General features: G+C 39.5%; 1 long non-coding RNA gene across 1 annotated transcript; it reads right to left on the bottom strand.

Annotated features, from left to right (window-relative positions):
- Positions 1 to 3,148: 3,148 nt before the first annotated feature.
- Positions 3,149 to 24,716, bottom strand: LOC115415249 (uncharacterized). Its single transcript, XR_003934782.1, has 3 exons — positions 24,530 to 24,716; positions 3,929 to 3,939; positions 3,149 to 3,159 (listed from the first exon to the last, which is right to left on the bottom strand). It is a non-coding gene; the product is annotated as an uncharacterized LOC115415249 (long non-coding RNA).
- Between the last annotated feature and the right edge of the window lie 2,334 nt (positions 24,717 to 27,050).

The following is a 27,050-nucleotide window of genomic DNA, read 5'->3' as shown; positions in this document are numbered from 1 at the left end:
TGTAGAAATGACATTGCTGTGCTGTGACTAGTTGTTTCTCTACATACCCATTATTTGTGTGTTGTCATTCTACTTGTGATTAGCATCTCATCTAAAGATATTTTGATATAAAAAAAAGTTTACATTGAAACTCTATTTTTCCAAGAAAATCCTGATTGTTGCTCCAGAGTTCCATTACAGTGGCAACACTTCCTTCAAAGCACAAGCACCAACAAACACGACAATATTGTAACTGTGCGGTAAAATGAAACCCCTTAATGCTGACAGTAACGGCTAGTTTTTAATTCTAATCTTACAAATTCCATTGTCAATAAAGTAAAAAAAGAAAAAAAAGAAAGATGATCAATTGGAAACCCTTTTTTAATCCATATTTATGTCGTTTCACTGGTTGTGAAGTGGAGTGTCCAGTTGTCTACTGTATACATTACAACTATCAGAGTAAACAAATGCATGTTTGTTTTACAGTGTACAAAGACATCATTTAAACCCTCTACTGTCAGGGGAGTAGAATCTCATTTAGACTGTCCTCAGTGTTGTGTGTGTGAATGTGATAGTAACACCTCTTCATGTGCAGTTTGGAGCTGAAACGTGGGGTCAGGTCCACTTAGAGGCAAATTTATGGTGACATTTGAAATTAATAAAGGAAATTGAGATTCATTTATACATGCCAGCTTCAGCAGGCACATCAGCAAATCTGTCAAAGCAGAGGTCACATAAAGCCCTGCTTCTTATGGAGAAGGCCCTAAGCCAAGTAGAAAATTGCTTATTTTCCAGCTCCAACAGGATGTAGTATTCTCTGTGGCAGGCAGCAGACATCTATTCCCATGTAAAAGCAATAGATCAGCGCTTTTGAAGAGAACTTGTCAGGACGGCTTCTTTTGGACTGGTGTAAAAGAGCTGATATGATGCAACCAAACATAGAAACATCACTGAGACAGTGCACAAGACATCAATCAAAAATCAGGCTGCTATATAAGCTAAAATATGTGTTTTCCACAAAAACCTTCCCTCCTGGGTGTAATTAATTTGTTTTGATTCTGGCAGTCTACAGATCTGAGGTTAAACAAGAGTAATATTAAATCAACTAGTAATTGAATGACACTGATAACTACCAACAATACTTAGTATTTATGTATTAGAACAAGAAACTACACAAGGATAAGTAGAAGTTATGATAAGGAAAAAAATAACAATTATGAAATTTAAATAAACCATGAATGTTAAAATAGAATTTAAAAATGTTTGAACTTAAAGTCTTAAGCCAGAAATAAAAAATCCAATAATAGAATGAATTTCAGTGTAGCAGATTGCTAATAGACTGTATTGGCAGTGCTTCAACCTTTCTGCTGTCAAGCCCCCCCCCCAATTCTAAAAACAAATGTCAGGGCCCCCCCTACATAAGACAAAGACTTTTCCCTCCCGTTTATTTTACTACACTGATGACAAAACTGTTTCCTATCAAACTAACATTAATTTAAATGCTTGCTGAAAAGAAATATCACGCCTTTTGTATGAAAATATACAGCAGCAACAGTGTCTGTTAACATTGTGAAGCTGGTGATTGAGTTCAAAGAAAATGAGGGTGTATTCACACCAGGAAAGTCCGATAGTTCACTTGCTTTGGTCCGGACCAAATTTTTTTTTTTTTTTTTTAAATTTGGTGCGGTTCGTATTCACACTGTACAGTTTTGTAAGTGGACCAAAATCTGTTAACAAAACCACGTGTGCTGAGGTCGTTCATCCATTGGACAGAAATGAGCAGTGTCCATTAAAGCGCTCAGTCCAAAGTGAAAGGACAGAATCATGGAAATTTTGCGTGCTGTTTTTGTTATCGTCATAGTGGTTTTTTACAGATGCAGACGTCTGCACAAGTGTTTGAGCAGCAAGAGCGTTTGATGCAACGTCAGGTTTACAGTATTGTAGAATTCATTTCTCAATGACGAAGACACAGGGCAAGACAGCTATGGAGGACAGCGCTCATGTGTGCACATCATGTTGTGACTGTTGGTCTGATTCACGCAAGACAGAACAGGTCTGAAGTGTGAATTCTGCTAGTTAATGAAAAGACTGTTCTCCAAAAGCATTAGTGCTCCGTACTGCTTACCTATGCGTATCTATCCTATATCACCGTTGAGTTTAGCCAGGGACAGAATTCCTTAACGCAGGTAAAGTTTGCTGGGGGTGATGAAGTCGTTTATTATTTTTTATTTCAAGCACAACAGACAAATCTAACCGTCATCCTAATCATTCTCTCGCTGAACAAGCTGAAAACGTCGGAGTTTTTCTGTGTCCTTTCTAGCAGCTGTGTTATATGCACATCTGCCCAGATGTCCAAAAGGCAGCGTGTCCCTTCCGAGCTCCAAGTTTGACCACGGCTCATTTTCTGCTACGTAGCCTATCCTCACTCTGAGTGCTTCTCTGGTAAAACTCTGTTGTCCATAACGCTCGATGCACGACGGGAGCTCGTTAGGTACAAAAAATCCAACTGTGTCGGATCGGGTCCGACCTGCTTTCACACCTCAAACGAACCGCACCAGGGTTCGTATGGAACCGCACCGAGACCACCTCTTCAACTGGGTCTCGGTTCGCTTGTTTGGTCCGGAACAGAGTTCGGTGGATTTTATTCACACCAGCCCAAAAGGTCCGAACCAAGGGAGCAAACGAACTCTGGTCCGTTTTAAACGGACCAAACAAGGCAGGTGTGAATACACCCTAAGTCCTTTCTGTCAACATGTGTAATCACACGTTGGCGTTATAATGTAGCAATGTTAATGTAGGTGCATATACATAAGAGCACCAAGGGGAAATGGGAGTGATCTTAGTTTTGAAGTCTTTGCTGCACCAGAGTTAAGTCATTCTAAACGGTTCACTACTTTTATTTATATTCACATCAGAAAAATTGCCAAGGTTTGAACGCTTGGGACCTCATCCATGCTACTGTCCAACACTGGATTTTAATCAATTTATTTATTGGTAATTATTGAGTTAGACAGTTATTTTATACAAACGAAGCACTACAGATCAACTTTTTCTTTAGTTACATCGTTGTTTCTCCCCTAATTTGGTCATTACATTTTTTTTTTCTATATTTTTCTTAGAAATTTGCTGCTTTCTCAAGGCCAACCTGGCAGTTCTCTGAGGCCCCCTAGTGCTCCTCCCCTCCCTGTTGAGAACCACTGCTGTAAGGCCCTTTTATGCTCAACGTTAAATACTCATGCATATACATATGGAGCACTCTGTTTGTCCTCTGCGTTCATTACATCTATATTTCTGTCCGTTGACTGGGAGCTTGCAGATGTAAACTCAGGGTCTATTCACACCAGGAAAATCTGATAGTTCACTTGCTTTGGTCTAGACCAATTTTTTTTTTTTTTTTTTTTTTAATTTGGTGCGGTTCGCATTCACACTGTACATTTTTGTAAGTGGACCAAAATTTGTAAACAAAACCTCGTGTGCTGAGGTCGTTCATCCATTGGACAGAAATGAGCAGTGTCGATTAAAGCGCTCAGTCCAAAGTGAAAGGAGAGAATCATAGAAATTTTGCGTGCTCTTTTTGTTATCGTCATAGCAATTTTTACAGATGCAGGCGTTTGCACAAGTGTTTGAGCAGCAAGAGCATTTGATGCAACGTCAGGTTTACAATATTGTAGAATTCATTTCTCAGTGACAAAGACACAGGGTCAGACTGAGCACAGTGCTCATGTGTGCACATCATGGTGCGACTGTTGATCTTATTCACGCAAGACGTAACAGGTATGAAGTTGGAATTATGCTAGTACATGAAAAGACTGATATCAAAAAGCATTAGTGATACTGCTTACCTATGTGTATCTATCCCTGTTCAGTTTAGCCAGGGACAGAATTCCTTAACGCAGGTAAAGTTTGCTGGGGGTGATGAAGTAGTTTATTATTTTTTCTTTTCAAGCACAACAGACAAATCTAACAGTCATCCTAATCATTCTCTCGCTGAACAAGCTGAAAACATCGGAGTTTTTATGTGTCCTTTCTAGGAGTTGTGTTACATGGACATCTGCCCAGATGTCCAGATGTCCACACAGAGACAAAAAAGTCAAGTGGTAGACCCAAAAAAATTTCACCAACGCTGAGCCAGAGGATCCGACCGACTAACCGTCAAGACACGGGATGATCCTTAGACCATCACTGGTGCTGACTGCAGCCCAATAACCATGGCAAGGCAAGTCAGATTTATTTGTATAGCACAATTCATACACAGGGCAATTCACAGTGCTTTACAAAAATGGAAAAGAGACCGATTAAAAATACACAGTTACAATTAAAAACATAAATAATAATCAATTAAAACAAAGTAAAAGAGAAGAGTGTAGATAGAACCCTTTCAGTTGTTATATGCACAGTTGAACAGAGCCGTTTTCAGCCATCATAATCTGGGGTGCTTTTTCCTTCAGTGGAACAATGGAGCTTCAGGATGTGCAGGGGCATCAAACGACAGCTGGCTATGTGGAGATGTTGCAGGGGGCATCCCTCAAGACTGAGGGCTCTCATCTGTGTGGTAATGACGGGGTTTAACAACAGGACAACGCTGCAGTTAATAATGCCCATCTGACAAAGGACTTCTTCCAGAGGAACAGCGTCACTCTTCTGGACCATCCAGTATGTTTCCCTGATCTAAATCCAATTGAGAACATTTTTGGATAGATAGCAAGGGGAGTAAACAAAAATGGACATCAGTTCCAGGAAAATTCAAAAATGACTGTCTTACTGCGTCCATCCTCAGCAGCGATGGCGCATTGTGAGAGGCCTTGGTTATGCAGCCTAACAATATGACCATGTTCAAAGAGAGAAAGTTTTTTTTGCCTTTGCCATCAGGTGGTCATGACAGTGTGAATAACTGACAGAAAATGACATTGAATGCACATTTTTGCACAGATTTTGGCTTTTAAACTTTTGATTGACTGATGAACAGCCTATTTCAGTTTAATTGTTGTTTTCAATAAATTGCTTACTCAAATTTTTTTTTGTCTCTTTCCCTGTTCCTTCTTTTTGGAATTTAAAACTCTACTTAGAACCTTCTTCAGATCCAACAGTGCAAAATGGGAATTCTTGCAAACAGGAGTGTATTTACATGAACTAACATTCTCAATAGCAACATTAGTAAAATCTCCTCTATCACCTGAGAGGCGCTCTCTGGTAGATTGATCACCCAACGCTCATTCAAACGCAATGGATGCATGAAAGTATAAGGGCAGTGATGTTTACAATGTTTGAAATGGACGTACCTATTCACGTATGTAAAGTGAACATAAATGAGCCTTAAAAAAGCCTTACTGGTCTAGACAAGTCTTCTTTCTTTCAGCAGAGTGAATTTCTTAGCTGTGATGGTAGAGATTAGTGATATGATTCATCTCAGTTTGGTGATTTCTAACTTCGATTACATGAATAAGAAAATATACATAAATATGGATGTGTGTTTGTTACATGGTTCAAACACACATAGTAGGGCTGCCGTAAAATGGTCTTTCCTGTTGCAACACCTCAAACTTTCACTGGTCTCACAAAAACGATAAGTTGTTAATTGTAACTGGTAGTCTACGGAAAAGGTGTTAAAGATTATCATACGTTATCTGATTATTATGGAACCAGTGACTTTCAGTTTATTCAGTGAATTGAGCATATCCCTTACTAACATATTACCTAGGTCCTATTTTACACATCTTATCTTATTTTTACCTGTTAGCATTGAGACTTTAAAAGGGCAATAGCACCTTAGTGCATGATTGTCTAAATGACATAGGAACATTCTTTACAATATTTTGTTTAGTTGTGGCTCTGTGTTTCAAGCAAGTATGGATTAATCTTAGGCTGTCAAAAGTCTCAGTACATTTGAAGTAATGTGACACCAATTCAGTGATCATGAACTATTTCATTACTTGATCTCATTCACAACCATATTCTCTGTTGACTTTCTCATGTTTACCTGAAAAAGTAATTTAATCAATTTATTGTATTCCTTTTTCCTCAAAACCACTGTTGAAGCATAAACTCCCTGCCAAAAGACACCATATGCTTATACTGACTGGCTTTTCCCTGTTTGCACCTTCAGATATTCGTTTGTATGTAAAATGTATGCAGCTACCTTAGTAACTGCAAACCATCAGGTGCTACGATATGATTTCTTATTTTTGTAGGGAATAAATATTAAATGTAAAAACAGGAGCTTGTAATGCCACATAACCAGCAGGTACTTCTGCTGATATTAGTGTCACTCAGACAAGATGTACTGCAGTGAATGGAATAACAATGTAATTTAATTTATTTCCTCATAAAGTTGTTAGATGTTTGGAAAATTACATATTTTGGAGACATGTCAATCCTCCCCCCCCCATGACCTGAAAGAGGCTTCATTTCCTCTTTGGAGTGGATCTCTCTTGGGTCATTGGACATAAACTACCTTTGTTCCTTACCACACTTCAGTGCTTCAGTTTCATATGATTACACAGATTTAACAAGTAGATCCTTAATCCTGAGTAAATGTATGTTTTATGCTCTAGGGAAAAAACTGAGTTACAGTCTCCCTCCGTATTTTCCTTCCACTGTTGAGGTCAGCATTTTCATTCTCCTTTTTCATTTCCTGCATGTCTTGCTGTCGTATGAAAAATTAAATGAAAACTTTTACCTGACTTTGCCTGAATTCAGCAAAGCCTTAATAGAATTTTTCATTTCATCAGATTCCGTAACATGAATAAAGCTGGTGGGCAACTTGAAATTGATTTGGAGACTATGGTTGACTGCATATATCATATATTCTAACTTGTTTCCATAAGTTGTAGGCCTTTATATTGCTTAAAAACCTGTTTCACTGTATTGTAAGGTTCAATGATTGGCACTGGTGCATGGTATCAAGTGTCAAATTGCTTTTCCCCACAGGCCTCAGATAATATTTATTTATATATAGAGTTATCAAATAAAAAGGGCTGGTCTGTGTTGTACTCTTCAGCAGACATTTTTCCACCAATATTGCTCTTGACACAGAAGGTGTCAGACCTCAGCAGAGTTTACAAATATACTCACAATTTCTGCTTGACTTAGGTTATAGGTGTTATCTGAACTAATGCTTGAACAACGATGAACTCTGTTGGTATTTGGTGCACTTATAAAAAAGTGGCACGTATGCAGCATAATAACATATTTTGTTGTTTGCTTGTTTCACCCAGCCTCACATATTTAGTCCTGTTCTCATATCATCTCTCATATTCTCATATCATAAATACTCATATCGTTCTCTGATCGTCATACTCTGTCACTTTATCATCATCTTAGGCCAGTGATTTCCTCTAGGAAGCTATATTACTGATATATGCAATTGTAAATCCTTGGTTGAGGTGGTTATGGAGGAAAACTGAGGTTTCAGGTTTTATTTACTTTTACAGTTTTCCATGTTACTCTTTTGCATTTTGTCCATTCCCTGGACCTTTTGTCCAACCTGTCACCCTGGTGTTGGACCCTGTTGGACTAGTCTTTTAATTTAGTTGTACAAATGTATAATGAGAATAAAGGCATTCTATTCTAGTCCAGCCCAACTAACAGATGGGACCAAGCCACATCATGGTTTGAGCTTCATACATTTCCTTTTAACATCCACTATTTTTATGGAACACTATCATTTTGTAATCAGGTATAAAACACGATAAAACAAGTATAAAGTGTGGTTATTCATTATTGTCATTTATATCCCTGTTTAAAATGTTGGACAGTAGGTGGAGTAGTGTACCATCCCTGAAAAAGTTAAGAGGAAATGCTGTTGTGATTCTCTGGGTGTTGACGAGAGCTAGTGCTCTTTTTGGTGAAATATGCTGATTTTGGAAGAAATGTCAGCCAACTGAGCAGTAGCTTGGCAAGAAGTTGGTAAGACATGGCAGAGAAATCCACAGATAGTTAATTTTCTATGAATAATTCTACTGGAAAAATATGTATTATTATGTGACCATAAAAATCCAACATATAGGCAGTTTAATCTGATGTTTTGTTTAGTGATCAATTGGCTATTTCCATGTTTATGCCAATCATTTAGCTGTTGTTGCAGAGCTGAATATTTACTTTACCAACCAATAGCCGCTACACTTTTTTCAGGCACATTTTAGTTGTGTAAAAACCTTAAATCAGACAGTTTTCTCATTTATATTTTCTTATTTTTGTCCTTTTATGGATTGCAACATTCCCAAAAGGTGGAAGACAAATGACCTCATTTTTGAAGGTTGATGTTTATATTTCCTTGGCTTCACTAATCTAATGCTAAAGTTAGGGTTACATTTGAACCATGTTTCATTGTTCAAGTTGTTTCTTCAAAATCTCATTCAAAACACATTTCCTTTAAAGTGAAGTTTAATACATAAATGTTAGCATTACACTTCTGTCTCAACTCTAACCCAAGCTTGAGGATTGTTCAATGAGTCATCTTAGGGTTTGGGTTCTGAAGGGATGTTAAAAACTGTCCTCATTTAGCTTGTGTTTTAACCACAAGCTAAACACAGGAACAAGAATATGCTTAATGTTTTCAAAATAAAGTCTAGTAGATGGATATTTGGTCTAACCTTAACCATCTAAACTTAAGACTTCTTACCGTAAACCTAATTCTAAAATACATCATTAGTAACCTGGTGGATGCTACAAGGTTAAGGACAGTCAGAGCTTTGTTGTGGTTGACTGCACACAGCAAAACCTCTATTTTTCTGCAAGATGACACAGTGGACCAACATAGCCAACAACTCCACTTTGGCATCTTCATAAAATAGAGAGAATTATCACTGCTGGAGCCTGACACACTCTATAGAACACATATTCATAGGCCCACAAAACACTGTATATCTACATGTTATATAGCTGGGTCTAATTATCCCCCCACATGTGCATTCACAGGGTGCAGCAGGAAAACATTGTCCTCTTGTGGAGACTGCGTTTTTATATACTCTTTTTCTGTCATTGGACCAGAGACACTCAACAGACCTGAGGGTCTGGGGGTGCGCAGGAAATATTATTTAATTATTTTATTTAACCTTTATTTAACCAGGAAGAAAATCCCATTGAGATTAAGAACCTCTTTTCCAAGGGAGTCCTGGCCAAGAGGCAGCACAACACATAGTTACAACATACAGTAATTTACAGGACCAGTCAACCTATGTAAAACACTTGCAAGTCATTGAGTTATTCTCTAGCACTCTGAGTTTGGATTTAAAAGCATTCAGAGAGATCAGTTCAGCCAATTTCCAGTCTCTTAGCAGCATATTCCATGAGCAAGGAGCAGAGTATACAAATGCCCTTTTACCCAGCTCTGTTCGGGTGAATGGCACAAAGAGGAACAAATGCTTATTTGATCACAGACAATAAGATTCAATACTTATTCTTGTTATTAAACTACAGATGTATGGAGGCAGTAGCCCGATTATGGCCTTGTAAATAAAGGTGTACCAGTGTCCCAGCCTCCTAGTGGACAGGGCAAGCTAACCCACTCTGGAGTACAACTCTCAATGATGTGTCCTGGCTTTAGAGTTAGTAATAAACCTCAGAGCAGCATGATAAACTGTGTCAACCATCTGAAGACATTTGGACGATGCATTCCATCTCCATAATCTAACACAGATTAAACAGTGGCAGTGACAAGGCACTTTTTTACTTCAAAAGAAAAACACAACTTATTTCAAAAGTAAAAGCCCAGTTTAAGCTTTAACTTCTTGACCAGGTTTTCAATGTGGGGCCGAAAGTGAGGGAGTCATCAATCAAGACACCAAGATACTTATACACATGAACCACCTCTATGACATTTCCCTCAAAAGTAGACACTGGGATAGACTCAGGCAACTTCTTGGAGTTTGCGAATATTTCCCCTAATTATGCCTGAACTCATGTTGAGGAAACAGGGAGTATTTGGTCATTTCCTGAATGCCACATATGTGTAGGCTGCTATACCTCGCTCACTGTGTTTTCTTTGAAAATGGAAGAGCTTTCATTTGTGTAACAAGATGGTGACGATGTCTCAAATGAGCCATGTATCACCACAGCCCACAGTGGAAGTTAACATATACTGTCCTAGAAGTTCAGTATGGCTTGTCAGCAGGCAGAGTAGGTGACTGTTTATGCCCCCACCCCACCCCCGGAGGCCAACAAAGCCTGTTCCACTGCAGTGTCTCTAAGAGTGACAATTACAGCAAAACCAATGACACCTAATGTCATCTCTGTGGGAACCTCCCCTACTCCACATCGTCACTCTCAAATAGTCATATTTTGATATTTGGTCTGGATGTCACAATTTGACACATAAAGTTTCCACCTAGGGGTATCAAAAAAATGTTTTGACAATGCCATGGACACTGAATTGTTTAGGTTTAGGCATAAAAACAACTTGATAGTTTTGGAATAACAGTTGAGGTTATGTAAGAACTAAAATAAGAAGGACAGAAAATGCAAAAATGAATGGTCCATAAACCATGGTATTCTGTCATAAACGGCACTGACAGGTATTGACTAAGGTATTGCTATTTCACCTGGTCCATGTCATCAAGTTCCAACATCCAGAGATGTATTATGACTTCTATCTGGTATCTCTGAAAACTGACGCCATAGTGGTAACCCAGAAAACAGAAACTAAGGCTACGTTCACACTGCAGACCTTAATGCCCAGTTCCGATTTATTGCTCAATTCCAATATTTTGTTTGGTTGTTCACATTATATTTTTAAATGTGGCCAGTCTATGGATTGCTGTGTGAACAACTCATGTTCCTGAAGTGACCCACATGAACAGTTGATCATTAATGACATCACGCACACAACGGTGTTTACTGAAGTGAACATATAACCAGTGTACTTTATGGTTTAATGTCAAAAACGATGTGTGGCAGCAGCTGGCAAATTTGTGAAAGGGTGATATTAAACAGGTGGAAGAGGAGAAAGAAAATGAATATTTTAATCATGTCTCTATGTGGAGCAATAGCTGCAACATCCATACAAAGGAGTATGTGGATGCAGTGTCAGAGCCAGGAATGGTGGGATTGGGATGTGACTGGTTTCAGAGAGCAGGAGTTCTTCCAGAACTTCAGAATGTCAAGGAATACCTTTAACCACATTTGTCAGTACCTCACCTTGAGACTTTCGAGGTGAGACACGTCATTCAGGAGACCCATCTCCTTGAAAAAGCGAGTAGGAGTGGGGCTATATTGGTTAGCAACAGGGGCGGGTTACCGCACCTTGGCCAACCTGTTTGGCGAAGTCCTCCATCTGTGTAATGTGTGTCATGACCCCTAATGACGTCAAAGTCACATTCAATGCAACCCGGCTGTTCAGATTGCGGTCACATTTTTTAAAATCCGATATTACCCAAGTCAGTACCACATTTGAAAGCAGCCCAAATCTGATTTGAAAAGATCAGAGTCCATGTGGCTTGTGCTGTTCACACTTTCATGAAAGAATCTGACCTGCGTCACATAGGGGGCAAAAAATCAGATTTGGGCCACATTTGCCTGCAGTCTGAACGTAGCCGAAGGCACATGACCAAGTGGCAGAATGTGACAACATCCCTAAAGAGGTCTTATGGTATTCTTAGATGAGCACCATGTAGTGGTTCATAACAGTCCAGTTCCATAAGACGATTCCATTTTAAAGTAACACAACAGACTTTTCCAGCCTTCAAACTAAATTTTCAAGGTCATTTTGGTGGTACAACAACTCACAATAGGTTCAATTTCACTTCCGACATCATTCCAGAAGGTTTGTATCACCTGCACTGGCACTATGCAACTTCTGGATTCGGATACGAACACAAAAAGAAAAAAGAACTACAAAATTTGAGTGCTTTACGGCATACATCACTGACATGTCACATAATTGATAGACTCATGTGCATGCAGTGACCAGCAGTAAGGAGTTCGGCATGCCAGCTTCTTATATGTTCGTTTTTAAGGAATAAGGGAGATGAGCTCCAGGGAAATGTTCAATTCCAAAAGGATTTTAAGAACTGATGTTTAATGGTTTCACCGAGACACGGCTCACCGAAAAGGACCAAAATTCCGATCTTGCCATTGGAAGCTTCACGACCCCCTTCTGACTGGACTACAATACTGAAGTAATGGGTAAAGCACAGGGAGGTGGGGTATGTCTGTATATTAATGAACGATACTGCAGCTCTGTTATTATCAGAGAACAAATCGGGACATCAGACAATGAACTTTTGTCGTTGTCGTTACACCCATTTTACCTGCCCCAGGAGTTCCCGCTGGGGCCAGTACGGGGGCACACCCCCCTAGAACTGGAAAAAAACATAAACATTAATAAAATCAAAACAAATGTCCTGCTCCCTCAAAGTAAAGTTTGTGTAGTTTCAGGAGGTAGTGAAAAGGTAAATGAGCTTCACAACAGTAGGAGACAGAGGAATTAGTAAGGCATCTTAAGTTTCACTTTCACACCAATTCTGCCTCCTGCATTGTATTTGATGTTGTACAGAGATTGCAGACTATCTCACTGGAGGCTCCAAACTTTATATTGGGTGATTTTAATCAGGTCTCACTGAGGAAGACCCTTGCAAATTTCTAGCACTATGCCTCCTGTCTTGCCTCAGGAAGTTTGCCGACATCAATGACTTGTCAACAAATGCATGAGTATTACCGAGATAGAGATTTTATGACAGTTGTTAGAGACAATATTGTTTCCTGACTTTTGGGGACCCTGCAAGCAAAAGTTCTGTCATCAGCCAGTTCCGCCCAATTTCACTACTTAACATAGAGGGTAAAGTGTTTTTCAGCATCATCGCACAGAGGATGGCCGAGTACCTGCGAAGAAATGATTACCTCAACACAGTCGTACAGAAGGCGGGGGTATCAAGCTCAACTGATTGCCTGGAACACTCTAGTATGATCTGGCACCAGATCCAAGTGGCAAAGTGGGAAAAAAAGGGCCTTCATGTCATCTTCCTGGACCTCGCCAATGCCTTTGGCTCTGTGCCCCCAAGTTTATCTGGACTGCTTTTAGGTTCTTCCATATCCCCAACATCATCACAGCCCTGGTTAAAGCCTACTTTCAAGACTTGCAGTTTTGTTTTTCAACCCCTGAGTTCACCACCTCTTGGCAGCACTTGGAGGTAGGCATCATGGCCAGATGCACTGTCTCTCCCCTGGTATTCACCATGGCAATGGAGATCATCATCTGAGCCTCAAAATGGTTTGTAGGTGGACAGCGAGTCGGTTCTTGTCTGCGCCTTCCTCCCCTCAGAGCCTACATGGATGACATCACCACCCTGACCACCACCATCCTATGTACCAGGAGGTTGCTCAGGAAGCTGGAGGACAACATCACGTGGGCCCGTATGAAAATCAAGCCATCCAAGTCACGTAGCATCTCAGTAGTGAAGGGAGCAGTTGCTGATGTGAAGTTCTTCATCGGAGATGATCCAATCCCACAGTATCCAAACAGCCAATCAAGAGCCTCGGAAGGTACTACAATGCAAGCCTAAAGGACAGGTACCAGGTGAAATGGCTGCGCAAGGACATCAGCGCTAGCCTACGGTCCATCGATAACAACCAACTACCTGGAAAACTAAAGATCTGGTGCCTTCAGTTTGGTCTCCTACCCCGGATGTTGTGGTCTCTCGCAGTGTATGAGGTCCCCATCTCAACAGTAGAGAATCTGGAAGGAGGAGTCACAGCATACATCAAAAAGTGGCTTGGACTTCCATGATGCCTCACCAACATAGGCCTCTATGGAGATGATGTCCTCAAGCTGCCCATCACCAGTCTCACGGAGGAATTCAAGTGTGCTAAAACACATCTCCAGATGACGCTGAATGAATCCCAAGACAAGGTGGTGAGAAACAACGCACCAACTTTGGTAACTGGGCGCAATTGGACTCCAGCAGCAGCAGTGGAAGAGGCAACATCAGCTCTCACAGATGCTGACATCGTGGGGAATGTTCAGCATGGAAGAGGAGGCCTTGGCCTAAAAACAAGCCGCCCTGCATGGAACAAGGCCACTCCACCAACACGGAGGAAGATGGTGGTTGAAGAAATATGCTGTCAGGAGGAGGCTGCAAGGTGGGCCAAGGTGGTCTCCCTTGGTAAACAGGGACAATGGACACAGTGGGACAATATGGAGAGGAGGAGGCTCAGCTGGAGAGATGTGTGGGCCAAGGAAGCGCAAAGCCTGAGCTTCACCATCAGGGCCACTTACGATGTCCTTCCAATACCAACCAACCTCCATCAGTGGTCTGGAGAGAACCCAGCTTGTACCCTCTGCACCAGACCAGCCTCCCTCCGGCACATTCCAACAGGGTGCAAGGCCAGTCTCACCCAAGGACGGTACACTTGGTGCCACAACCAAGTCCAAAAGAGCCTTGCAGCCACCCTGGAAGCTAAACAAGCTAACATCAACTCCTTGCCACTGCCAGCGTCCGATCCCCCATTGTCAACTGCCTTTGTCTGTGAAGGAGCTAAACCAGCTAGGAGCAGCTCTGCACAGGCAGAAAGAGACCAGCTGCACTTAGCACATGACTGGAAGATGCTGGTGGATATTGGCCAACAACTGGTGTTTTCTCCAGAGATTGCCATCACCACCTTAAGACCTGACCAGGTGCTCTGGTCCCCCTCCCTAAAGACGGTCTACATTTTCGAACTCACCATACCCTGGGAAGATTCTGTGGGTGAGGCGTATGAAAGGAAACACCTGCACTATGCCGATCTAGCTGCTGAAGTACAACATCACGGCTGGAACCAAGGTTATAATAGTTTTGGATTTTTAATTATAGTTTAGTTTTAATTAGTTTTTACTTTTTTTCCTCTAATTCAGTTAGTTTTAATTAGTTTTTAGAGCAGGTTTGCTACTTTTTATTAGTTATCATTTTTTCTGAATGCTTAGTTTTAGTTTAGTTAAGTTTAGTTTTAGTATTAGTTTTAGTTATTTCATATATTTTATCTTCCTCATCATCCTATTCAAAAAAATTAGTGAGGCACGGGTCAGTGGGTTACCCTGGACACTTTATTTGGGGGTCGGGCTAGGGTGGCTCATTGACTGAGCAGAGACACAAACACATGTACAGTACAATGTATAAATTCCCTATAGCAGGTTGGGGGTGTGTGTGTGATCCATACACAACGTCACTTACGTGAAAACAATGCGAAGATTTGCAAAGTGTGAGAGGAGATGCACAAAGCAGCCAGCAGTAAACCAGATAGAAACATATATAAACCAGCAGTAAACCAAATAGAAACATATATAAACCAGCTAACCAGTAGTAAACTGCATACGAACATATATAAACATATAGAAACATATATAAACCACTTATAAACATATATAACCCAGTTCAGCAGCAGTAAACCACATCTTAGCAGATATCTCATATCTTAATCATCTACAGTTCCATTATTAGCCAACTTTGCTTCAGTTCAGTTCAGCCAGCTGTAGCTAGTAACATCAAATGTTTTTTTTTTAACATTATAACAGGTTACATACCTCTGTAATTGGATTAGTTTTCATCCCTCTCTTTTCTCCTCTTCTAAACTGTGCAGTTAAGGGCTTGGAGAGCCTTTTCATGGTGATAAACTCTCCAGTCTTTACCTGGATGCTTACATCTGTCTGACTGTCATTTAGCTCCGCTCTGTCTCTGTCACTCATGCACACACACAGTGAGCAAAAAAAAAACAAAACAAAACAAAAAAAACCCACCCACGCATCACTTAAGTAAATCCCATACAGGTCTCTGCTGCTTTGTCCCAACTTTAGTCTGCATGTTCCAGGTAGAGTGGGGACCAGAAGACAACTGTAAACCACAAGTGACCAGACATGACAGACTGTGAAGTGCCGTATGGTGCTGCTAGCTAAAATTGCTGGAGCGAAATAAATCAATTTGATATCAATCCAACATTGACAAAGACGAAAACGAAGGGAATTTTATCCATAATTTTTATATGTTTTAGTTAGTTTTGTAAGCTCACAATACAATTTCAGTTAGTAACAATTTTTTTTCTTTTAATTGGAGTTTTTATTTATTTTAGTTTTAGTTTAGTTTATTTGAAAGGGGACAATGCAATTTCATAAAACACATGGTTACACATGGTTAAAAAAAAGCCAGAATTAGCCAGAAGGCTAGTTTTCATCTGTAGTCCCCTAATTTTAGTTAACAAAAATAGTTTTTCAATTTTAGTTTTTGTCATTTCGTTCGTTTTTGTTAACGATTATAACCCTGGCTGGAACACAGAAGTTAGCCCATTGGAGGTTGGATGTAGAGGGTTTGTGTCAACAACTACCACCAAACTCCTTAGAGACCTGGGAGTAAAGGGCCAGGGCCTACACGGAGCCATTAAAGCTGCATCGGAGGCAGCAGAAAGAAGCAGCCAGTGGCTCTGGATAAAGAGAAATGACATCACTTGGGCCCCCAAGTAGTAGGTCAGGGTTGGGGTGAGGTCGGCTCGGGCTTGGCTCGGGGGTTGGGGCGCCCTGCTGGGTGTAGGCGTGGGACACAAGCTGGGGGCTGATCACCCTGTAGCTGACTGCCTCCGGTGAGGGTGTATAGTGTGAATAGCCGAAACACCCAATGATCCGGAGGAACGCTACTGATGATGCGGCCCCCCCTGCTTGTCCTAGGGGGGTGTCCTGTTCCCTGGGTTGAGCCTTGGCTGCATGCAAGCCTACTGTTTGTGGTTTCAGTCTTCTGACTTTCACTAATGAACTCTTGTACATGCTTGCACAAAGGGTATCAACAACTTATCCTGTGTTTTTTGGAATTTGTGGTGTTGCTTTAAGGTGAGACACTACAGGTGAATAGGGTAACTTTTTTTTTTGTAAATAACAGATTACTTAGCGTTGTGCAAGAGACACAGAGCTTTACAATGATGTCAGTTATGACAGACTTCAAAAAACAGACGAAACTCAGCATGTCAGTTTGGAATGCTAACTTCTTGGTAAATTCACGAGAAAGTTACTGCTGCAAGTTAACAAACTGTAATGTAATAAACATATTAATGTTTTCAATGTTTTCTTTATAGCAGCTTGAGAGAACACATACTGAAGGAGTAAACTAGCCCAAAATCTCAAAATTGAGTGCCGCATGAAAAATCTATGTTTTTGCCTGCCGGGTCTCATCTTAAGCTGTATTACTGATTATTTTGTTTTTATGTGTTTACATTTTTTTTTCTTTATGATGGAGTATTATGGTCACAGTAAGAGGAAAAGGGAAATGCTATTATATAATAAAATAATTTAATGAAATTATAATCCCTACTAATTAGTGAGGAATACCAATGTATCATACAGATACAAACATCGGCTGCTTTGTTGTGTTAGCCGGGAATTTGGACAACCTGTAGTATTATGACTTTTTTCCTCAAATTATCACAATTTATCATTGAAATGTCATAATTTATTGTCATAATTATATTGTGCCAACTTGTTAATACTTTATACCCCCACCTACCCCAGAGGAAGGGGGTATATAGTTATACCAGGAAATCTGTTTGTCCTTCCATCCATCTGTCCGTCCATCTGAGATTTTTGTCCAACCCATTTCTCGAACACTATTAACATGATTCTTTCCTAATTTGGCACACATGTTCTTTACATATTCTTTTCTTTCAATTTTTGCATTTTTTTTCCACAAATTTTTGGAAAGTTTTTGAAAAGTTTGAAAGTTAAGACTCAAAACTAATCCCTAAGTAGGCAGAGTATCAGTGAGCAGGAGGGTATTGTGCAACCGGGTGGGGGTATTAGTAAGCTCTGCTTACTTTTTCACTTGGTTGACTGATTTTGTTACCTTTTTAAAATTACTCTGTATGTATTTTAGTGGAGAAACTTCTATGATGTGGTACTTTATTCTTGTAAAAGTATGACTTTTTTCCTTCTTAAAATATCAGTTTATTTTTTCCTTATCATAGTGAAGCACTTTCTAAATGTGCTTTTGCTTACTTTTGAAATAGTCCTTTATTGGGATATTCTATCTTTTGTCTTAAAATAATATGACTTTATTCTTGAAATATCAGATTTTCTAATCTTCAATGAGGCCATACTTTTTTCCCTCTTATTATTTCAATGAAGAGTGGTTGGAGGGGCCCCAAGAGAATTTGTGCACAGGTCCCCAGAGACTGTAGAATGGTCCCTGTAATGTCATCATGATAATGAGTGCAGATGGGTACATCTAGCAAGTGTTTATCGCTATATGAAACATGTCACATGCACAGCAGTGTACGACTACAACAAAGACTGTATGACTGGAAAAGAAAAGTGATTCCTTCATTGATAGGCAGTACCAGTGCAGAACTCCCACCAGTGCTTTTGCATTCTGCAATCCCACATGAAGACTCTGAACCACAGCCTCACTTCATTTACCCAGCTGTTTCACACTGGGAGCATATTATTCTCAGGTTAAACTAAATCAAACTCCCCTTGTGATTTCCTGTGTTTGTGAGATTGTGTTTAACTGCATGGTCCCACATGAACACATTCAGATAGTGTGAAACAAACAGTGAGTGGCTCACAAGGAACTGATGCCAGTGAAGACACGCATGTTTTAATGTGACGCTGAAGTTCACCCACAAAATCACATATGCACTTTACTGGGCTTTAATGATCCTCATCTGCTTGTTGAACTGGAAAAGGTACATTAGGGGGAACCCAGATGAGCCAGAAGACCAGATACAAATCTGAGCATCTTCCTGTTTGTAAGGAAAAACTGCTTCCTTATGGCGGGATTATAGATCAAATAAGTCAGAGCGCTGTTGTAAAAAAAAAAAAAAAAAAAAAAAAGAGGTAATCCATCCTTTGTTTTGCTTCTCAGTAGGAACATCAGCAAGAAAGGGGACTTTGTTTGGAAGATTTCCCAGTGTGTTGAGACTTTTTATTCCACATCCACAAAGGGAGCAGAAACTGACCAGGGGATAGAGTCCTATCAGGTTCATTGATATCAGGACATGGAAAAAAAAACAAAACAAAAAAAAAAACACCACCTCAGTAACATGTAATCCAACACATCCAAATCCATTATCATTTTAATGAGGACATCAGTTAGTGACAGCTTTGAGGAAACCATAAACCATCATCTACCTTCATTTTTTTTTTTTTTTTTTTTTTTTTTGTTTTGAAATGTTCTTTTCTTCAAATTGGAAGAATGCAATCAGGGCGGACCATCTTTTTAGTCATAAATGATCAGAGAAAATGATATCACAGTGAAGAAAGCCCTCATGAATAATCTCATGTTTGGTTCTTATCAGTTCCTGTTGTCAGTAGCATTGAATTCTTTAATGATGGATGATGCTGTAGAGGAATGTTTGGCTCATTGTGATTCTAAAGCCACCCTCTACATGCTGAGCTTACCATCAAATGATGTGAAAATAGTGTAGTTTGTTATTAAAAAAGTGGGAGTCAGGTGTGTTAAAGACAACCTTAATGTTGTATATCAATACTAATGGTGATGTCAAGTTGGTTCATGGTTAGATTAGCATCAGGTTATCATTAGGATTCAGTCTATAATGGTATAAACCAGCATTTCCAAAAAAAAAAAAAAAAAAAAATTCAATGCCTAAAACACCCTGTGAAGTTAAAGACCCTCTTCTATACAAAGATGGTGCAGCATACACTTTTCAATGATTTACGATAACATGCTCACACTTGAAAACTCTTTGCCTAACTTATCAGGTGCACTACTGCCCTCAGTGGCCTGACTTATCAGTGCGTGGCAAAGTTTTTGGACAGATGCAGGGCCAACTGGTGACAATACCCTGCGGCCAGTGTGACCATGGGTAAAAGTGTTTCATTTCCTGTTTCCTACATAGGCGTGGTCAGAAGGGATTCATGCATTGTGTGGATGCATTAAAGTAGATCTGAAGAAACTAATCATACAGTGTTATGGGGTGACACTGTGGTGGAGTGGATCGCACTCACAGCAAGAAGGTCCTGGGTTCCATTCCAACACCAGTTGATGGGGGTGGGACCTTTCTGTGTTTTGTTTGCATGTTCTTCCCGTGTCTGCTTGGGTTTTCTCCAGGTACTCCGGCTTCCTCCCACCATCCAAAGACATGCACAGATATTTAATCTAAATTGCCCATAGGTGTGAATGTGAGAGTGATTGGTTGTCTCTATCTGTCAGCCCTGCAATGAACTGGCAAGATGTCCAGGGTGTACCCTGCCTTTGCCCATAAATAGCTGGGATAGGCTCCAGCGACCCCCACAACCCAGGATAAAGTGGGTTCAGATAATGACTGGACAGCAGTATCATGTCTGTAGGAGAAATGCCAATTTATTGTCAGAATGGACAGAAGATGTGGCTTGTTGAAATGGATCCACTTCTAATTTAGTTGACAATCTGTAAAAACCTGTGAACCTCATTCACTTCTCCCATACAGAACTGAAGTCTTGCAACTTCTGGTGGACTCTGTGGGAAACATTGGGGAAAGAAATGAATGGTAGTTAGTGCCCAGAGATAAGCAGTTTTTACTCATCAACCATCAGGGTGTTGTACTCTGCTGCATATCGGCCATCAGTGTCAGTGTGATTAGTCTTCACCAAATCATCTAATCTCCTTCATGTTTGGTATTTGGGTGCAAATTGTGAAGCTTTTGGAAGAGTTCTTTGGGTGTCAACCTTGACCTTTGTTTTCAAGGTCAAATTATGGTTGACATGTCAAATTTGGACAATGATTTTGACCTCCATTTTTCCAGTATTTCAGGTCAGTGCATGGTCATGGGGGCAGATAGGAGAAGCTAACACAGATGAGGAAAGGGGATAGTGATACTGTGGTGTGAGGGTGTGTGTGTGTGTGTGTGTGTAATGACATATCTCTCCTCACTTTCCAATAAAACATATAACCAGAGTGCACTTGTAAATAACAGGTTCCATTAACAAGACATTATGCAGTTTTCAATCAACTTTACAGTTTTACCAGGTTGGTAAGTTAGCATTTAGCATTAGCTCACCCAGGATACCTCACAAATGACCCCCAATGCTCCTGCAGCTCTGCCCCTTTTGTCCAAACATGGTCACATCCAGATCCAAAAAACCAACATGGTGAGGACCGATTCATAAACTAGTGATAATTCAGAAATCGGTGGGGGACATCATTGTTCCTCCATCACTAATTGCATAAAATCTATAATATCTATAATGTCTATAATAAGACAAAACCAACATAAATGATGCAACAAGGTCAAAACAATGTAAAAGACGCAACAAGATGGAACCATTAGAAATGTCCTTCAAAGGCCATCTTTTGACTTTCATACATTCAGTATGTTTGAGACTTTGCCACATTTACTGCAGTATATAAGTTGAATCAGTACTTCGACTGCCATGGTCTGTATTAATACAAGTATATGTGTCTTCTGCTGCAGTAAACTGTAGGTGGATTTTTTCACCTCTATTTGCTATTCAGCAGTAATTTCAAGGTACAGCTCAGGTTAGAAGGAAAAACACCAAAATAGGAGATGAGGTAAAAGTAAGGTTATCCTTGGTTCAGATTACTGACAGCCATAGTGCTCATTAACACCTTAAATGTCTGCATGTCATATATTTAACATCTATGAAAAAATCATATGGAGTTTTGGAACTAATTCAAACTAGTGTGTCACTTTTCAGGCCCATGAAAAGCCAGAAATAGTGTGCGAAGTGACAGAAGGACTAAACAGAGCTGACGCTGCCGAGGCTGCAGTTGGAGCAGATGAGTTGTCGCTCTGTCTCTGAGCTGTAATGATGATGCGTGTACAGTCTGAGGCCTCGTAATTAAAGAACAGTGTCTGGGTCGTGGCAGACTGAACGGAGCATCATTAACAGCTCACTCATCCTGTGTGAAAACCAAATGGAGACTTGAGTAGTGGGCATATGCGCTAATTAGGCAATTTCTAACACATATTAGGAATTAATTAGCATTTGATATCTAAAGCTAGAGTGTGAAGGAGGAGGGATGTTCCCATGATGCCCTCAGCTTATTGGCATTGATTAGCAGTGATTTAGCTGATAGAGATCGTTCAACCTCTGTCTCTACCATGTTTGTGGTTGGATTATACTTAGTTTTCCCAGACTGAAGAGATGCAAAGTATCTAAGTACAAATACATCATGTACTTAAGTACTTATTTTTCTTTAACTTTTTCCTTTTATTCATTTATTTTCTGAATTGCTTAGTGGGGGGCGTAGCCTATTGGAGCTACCATCAGGTGTAGGCAGGGTTCATCCTGGACATGTCGCCAGTTCAGCACAGGGCTGATAAATATAGACAAATCATCCACTTACATAATATATATTCACCCTCAGTTAGATTGACCAGTTAACCCATTAAGGTGTATGTGTTTGGGAGGAAGCCAGAGAACCCAAATACACCCAGGGAGAACCTGGAAACTCCATACAGAAAGTCACTTTGTATGAAAGTCTGAAGAGAGTTAGTGCTATTTTATTTTATAATGAAATAAAGAAAATCTGAGTTCTTCATGAGCAACTGAGAATGACAGAAGACATAATAAGACAAAGGACATAAAAAATGTAATAAGAAAAAAATGATGTAACTAGACAAAAACACAGCTAAAGTGTCTAATTTTCAGTTCTTTTTCTTATATGTTGATTTGGGGCGTTGATAAAGAAAATTAGGTAAAGTAAATCAAGATATGGAAAATTTTTGCAGTAAGAGTTTTTAATCAACAAGACAAATACAACGTAAAGGATGTAGCTAGATGTAACAAGAAAAAACACAACTGTTATCTCTGATTTAGCTTAATTTATTTTCTTTAGTTTGAGGTGTTGTTATTTATGGTAGTGAATTTCAAATCAATTTGAATAAAATAAAGAAAAATTATTCAATCTGAATTCTTATTCAACAAGCTGAAAATAGTGCAAAAGATGCAACAAGGCAAAAACAGGTTGAAATGTCCTAAAAGACAGAGAATGGAAAAATATTATATAAAATGATGCAACAAAATCTAATAGACAGTAAGTGGAAACCGGATCTTGGAGAAAAGGTGTCAGTGCCTTGAGTCAATGTTCATAATTTTCAGCCTGTTTTTTTAAAAATTTGACTTAAAGGTAGAATGGATTTATATGAAATGTCTTCACGTCACATTAATACAACATGAGGCTGAATTCACTTTGTACACCAACAGCTGATAGAAATGTCCTTTGCCGGGGACTGATGACTTCTATACCTTAACGACAGTTAAGAGCCTGGTTTTGGTCACTTTTGCTGCATTTGAATCACTTGTATGTTTCTCACAGCCTGTTTTATACACAGTATGTGGACTGCAACCAAAGTAAAGGATGTATGCACTTCTGCCACCTCTTCTGGACAGCTCTGAATAAACACATAACATTTCAAGTGAACTCCACACATGCTACAGTATGTCCAATCCATTCCTATCACCATCGCATGTACCACAATTTGCCTTGAGGTTTTCTTTTCTGTTTTATCCAAAGTGCTGCATATGCCCAAGTATGTATTCCAAGAAATGTGTGATTCTTTAATTTTATTTTCCTTCAGTGGCTTACGGAGTGATTCATTCTGCACCTGCTATCCGCCTGCTTAGTTTTCACACCACACCAGTGGAACCATTTACATGTTCCAGCAATGACCACACAAACACACTCTGAACAGAAAATTCACATTTTTTTTAGCTGGGGGTGTTTAAAAAGTAGAGTCAGACAGTCAGAATAGCCTTTTTTTCTCCTAGGTGGTCAGTCTCAAAAACACCTCATCCTGATATTAGAAAGTCATTTGAGGAAACATGTTGTTCTGGCCCTGCTGCGTCTAAGTATTCTACCATTGACACAGTCATGTAGCTGAGAGGTGGTCGACTTCACTTCTTCACTGTTAACACTGCCATCTCACTGCTTGCCAATCCAAAACGTGCTACCAGAAAAACAAGCCAAAAAAATCCTGGGTGGTGGATATGAGTTGCACAAAAAGAGGATACATATTTAGTCTCAGCCTGCTTGTTTGCTCAATGTGGATCAAGCAAGGCAATTTTTGGGGTAAAAATACCATTTCCTCCCCCCCAGGCAATCAAAACACCATCTCTGTGAAAAATAACATGGGTACGAACAGATGATTGCCCACTTTTTTCTGGCAGAAATCCACTCACCCAAAATGATGTGGCAGTGGCAGATATTTCACAGTTGCCCACTCTCCAACACTAGCACTTCTTTTGAAATGAGCAGCTTGAATGTTAGGAAACTTTTGAGCCTATTCAGTATCAGAAATTAGCACATGTTCGTACATGTTCAAAAACTTGTTTTAGACTTACAGTGGAAGCTTGCAGTACAAGTAGACCATAGTGCAAGAAATTTGGTTTATGAGCCGCTGCCCTTGAGAATTTTTGTTTCAAAAATACGAGTGGAATTCTGCAGTATGAGCAGGTGCTCGTCCCAGCAGGTTAATGAGCACCAGCATTCAGATGGAGGAGGAGATTATGGAATTCCCTAACAAGGACAGTGGAGGTAGAGTGGAGGAGATAGTGGAGGTGGCTATCTCAACAGCAAATTAAAAGAAGTGTTTGCAAAGTGGACAGAAGTTTCTAATTTTGTTGAAAAAAATCATCCAGATGAACAAGTTCAGGCTGTGCAGCTGATATATTTAATGACAATGGTCTGGCGCATTTTCAGAACATTTCAAAAAGCAGATTTATGTTGCTAGGTTATTAATGAAATGACCTGCAAGTGCAGACAGTGATGAAAGTGAGGCCAGAAAGAACAAATAAAGTGAAGAGGGAGAGAAAACACTAGAAATTCTTCTACCTGATGTTTAATGGAAGGAGATTCTCATTCACTGGAATGAAATAACATTCCTTACAATACATCACCAAGCATGACGTGAAGAAAGTTTTTATTACTATTAGAGATGTTCTGAGTGACTGTGTTCACTCATCAGGTGTGAGTGGTTTGGGCTTTTATCATGAATGGTAATGATGGAGGAGTTGTATCTACAATATATGACTGTCACTACCTAAATTGCTTCCAGTAGGGCCTGGCAGAACCTTGCATGGCGGCATGGTGGTGTATGAGTGGGTATGTGAAAGGGTGAATGTGAGGCTTTGTAAACCACTTTGGGCACCATGAAGATCATATATATATATATATATATATATATATATATATATATATATATATATATATATATATATATATATATATATATATATATATATATATATATATATTAGGCCTGTAATGGTACACAAAATTTTCGGTTCGGTACGTTTTCGGTTTTCAAAGCCACAGTTCGGTTTTTTTCGGTTTGGTACGGGAAGAAAGAAAAACCCTCAAAATGTCTTTAATGCATTTATGAATTTTTTAACATTCTTCTACCAATTTTTGGAGACAGTAGAAGATAGAAAAACAGGAATAATATAATTCTGCTGCTATAAATCAAATAGAAAATAAAATATTACTAAATGTATTTTAAACATTAGTATTGCACTTTTCCTTGAAAGGTAGTTTTGAACAAACAACAAAAATCTAATCACATTTCTGTCAGTTCACATTCTGCATTAAAATAACAAAAAAAAAAAAAAAATCCACATGAAGTGCAACATTAACAAGAGAGCAAACTGGTATTCTGTTTAAACAAACTGAAGAGCAACACTGACAAATAATTAACCTAATTATTATTTATTTTAGGACAGATAAACTGTTTAGGCCACTTTGTGTACGTGTGTGTGTGTGTGTGTGTGTGTGCGTTCAGGGTGCGATTTGTCAAAAACACCGGGGGGGGATTCTTTTTTTTTTGGGGGGGGGTTATACGTGGGGATTCAGTCCATAACTAACGTAATAACGAACGCTGGCGTGAAACGAAAGTTAAACTTTACATCCTTTCAACTCCTTTACAATTTACAACTCCCGGGTTCTGTTCCTCTATTGTACAGCGTGTGCGTGTGTGTGTGTGTGTGAGAGTGAGAGTGTGTGAGAGAGTGAGAGAGAGAGAGACAGAGAGAGAGAGAGAGAGAGAGAGAGAGAACTAGTGTCAATGTTTTAGAACTACCGTAGATCATAGGGGCCAAACAACGTCCGTCTTATCAGCGTCTCTTTCCTCATTGTTGTCTTTTACCTGAACCCATACTGATCCCAAACAGGACTGTAATGATGGCGTAGAGTCTTCAGTCTCTTCTCTTCAGGTTGACATCATATTTGTTGTTTTTTTTTTAACCTTATGGAAGCAGCTATTTCATTTTTCGAGTTGTTGTGCGCTAGTTCCATATGTCCGTGTGGAACTTGCATGGATTTAAAGTTCCGCATCGAACGACGCCTTTCGTTCCTTTTTCTTTTTCTCATCATACTGTGCCGTTTTGGTACACAGCTGTACCGAACCAAACAGGTGTGTACCAAAATAGTTCGGTTCCGTACGTGTACCGTTACAGGCCTAATATATACACACACACACACATATATATATATATATATATATATATATATATATATATATATATATATATATATACTGAATGTGAGCGTGTCTGACATTTAACAGAGTTATTGTCACCTTCCAGAGACTCATCATGGAATTAAAGATGGCAGAGTCATAATATGGACCTATGACTTGTGGGTCCATGTGGCTTTGGTCAGGTCGCGTCATAAAGTGACAAGGCAGTATCATGATTAAGTTATAAAAACTTACATTGTGTGAATAGTTAAAACTGTGCTGTGTTTCTTGTCTGGCCTCTATCTTTATCATTCATTCTTCCAAACATCCACCTTCACACAGACCAGACAATTCAGGTCATCTCATGGTCGCCTGTCAATAATCTGCATTAACCAACTATAAAGTATTCATGTCCTGGGCCAAGTGCTCCATAGCCAACCACATCCATTCAGACTCCATCACATGAGCCTTGGATATCAGCAGTCATGAAGCACATGGCACTGAAGGAATATCTAAATGTATGGATGAATTTGTGCAGATCTGTAGTTCAATGTGGTGTGGGTTGATGTCATGTTGAAGTGTACAACCACAGGCTTCAAAAGATCCTATTTGGAAGGAAGTTATCAAATGCAAGTCAGTCCAAGAGATCAAGACACTATTATATTTTCCCACTGGATAAATACCTGCCAGATAAATATTATACTAGTCCTCAA

This window comes from Sphaeramia orbicularis, chromosome 24 (genome assembly GCF_902148855.1).
Source record: "Sphaeramia orbicularis chromosome 24, fSphaOr1.1, whole genome shotgun sequence".
In the NCBI taxonomy this organism is placed as follows: Eukaryota; Metazoa; Chordata; class Actinopteri; order Kurtiformes; family Apogonidae; genus Sphaeramia; species Sphaeramia orbicularis.
The sequence above is the reverse complement of the archived record's forward strand: the minus strand, read 5'-3'. Positions and strand labels throughout refer to the sequence as shown.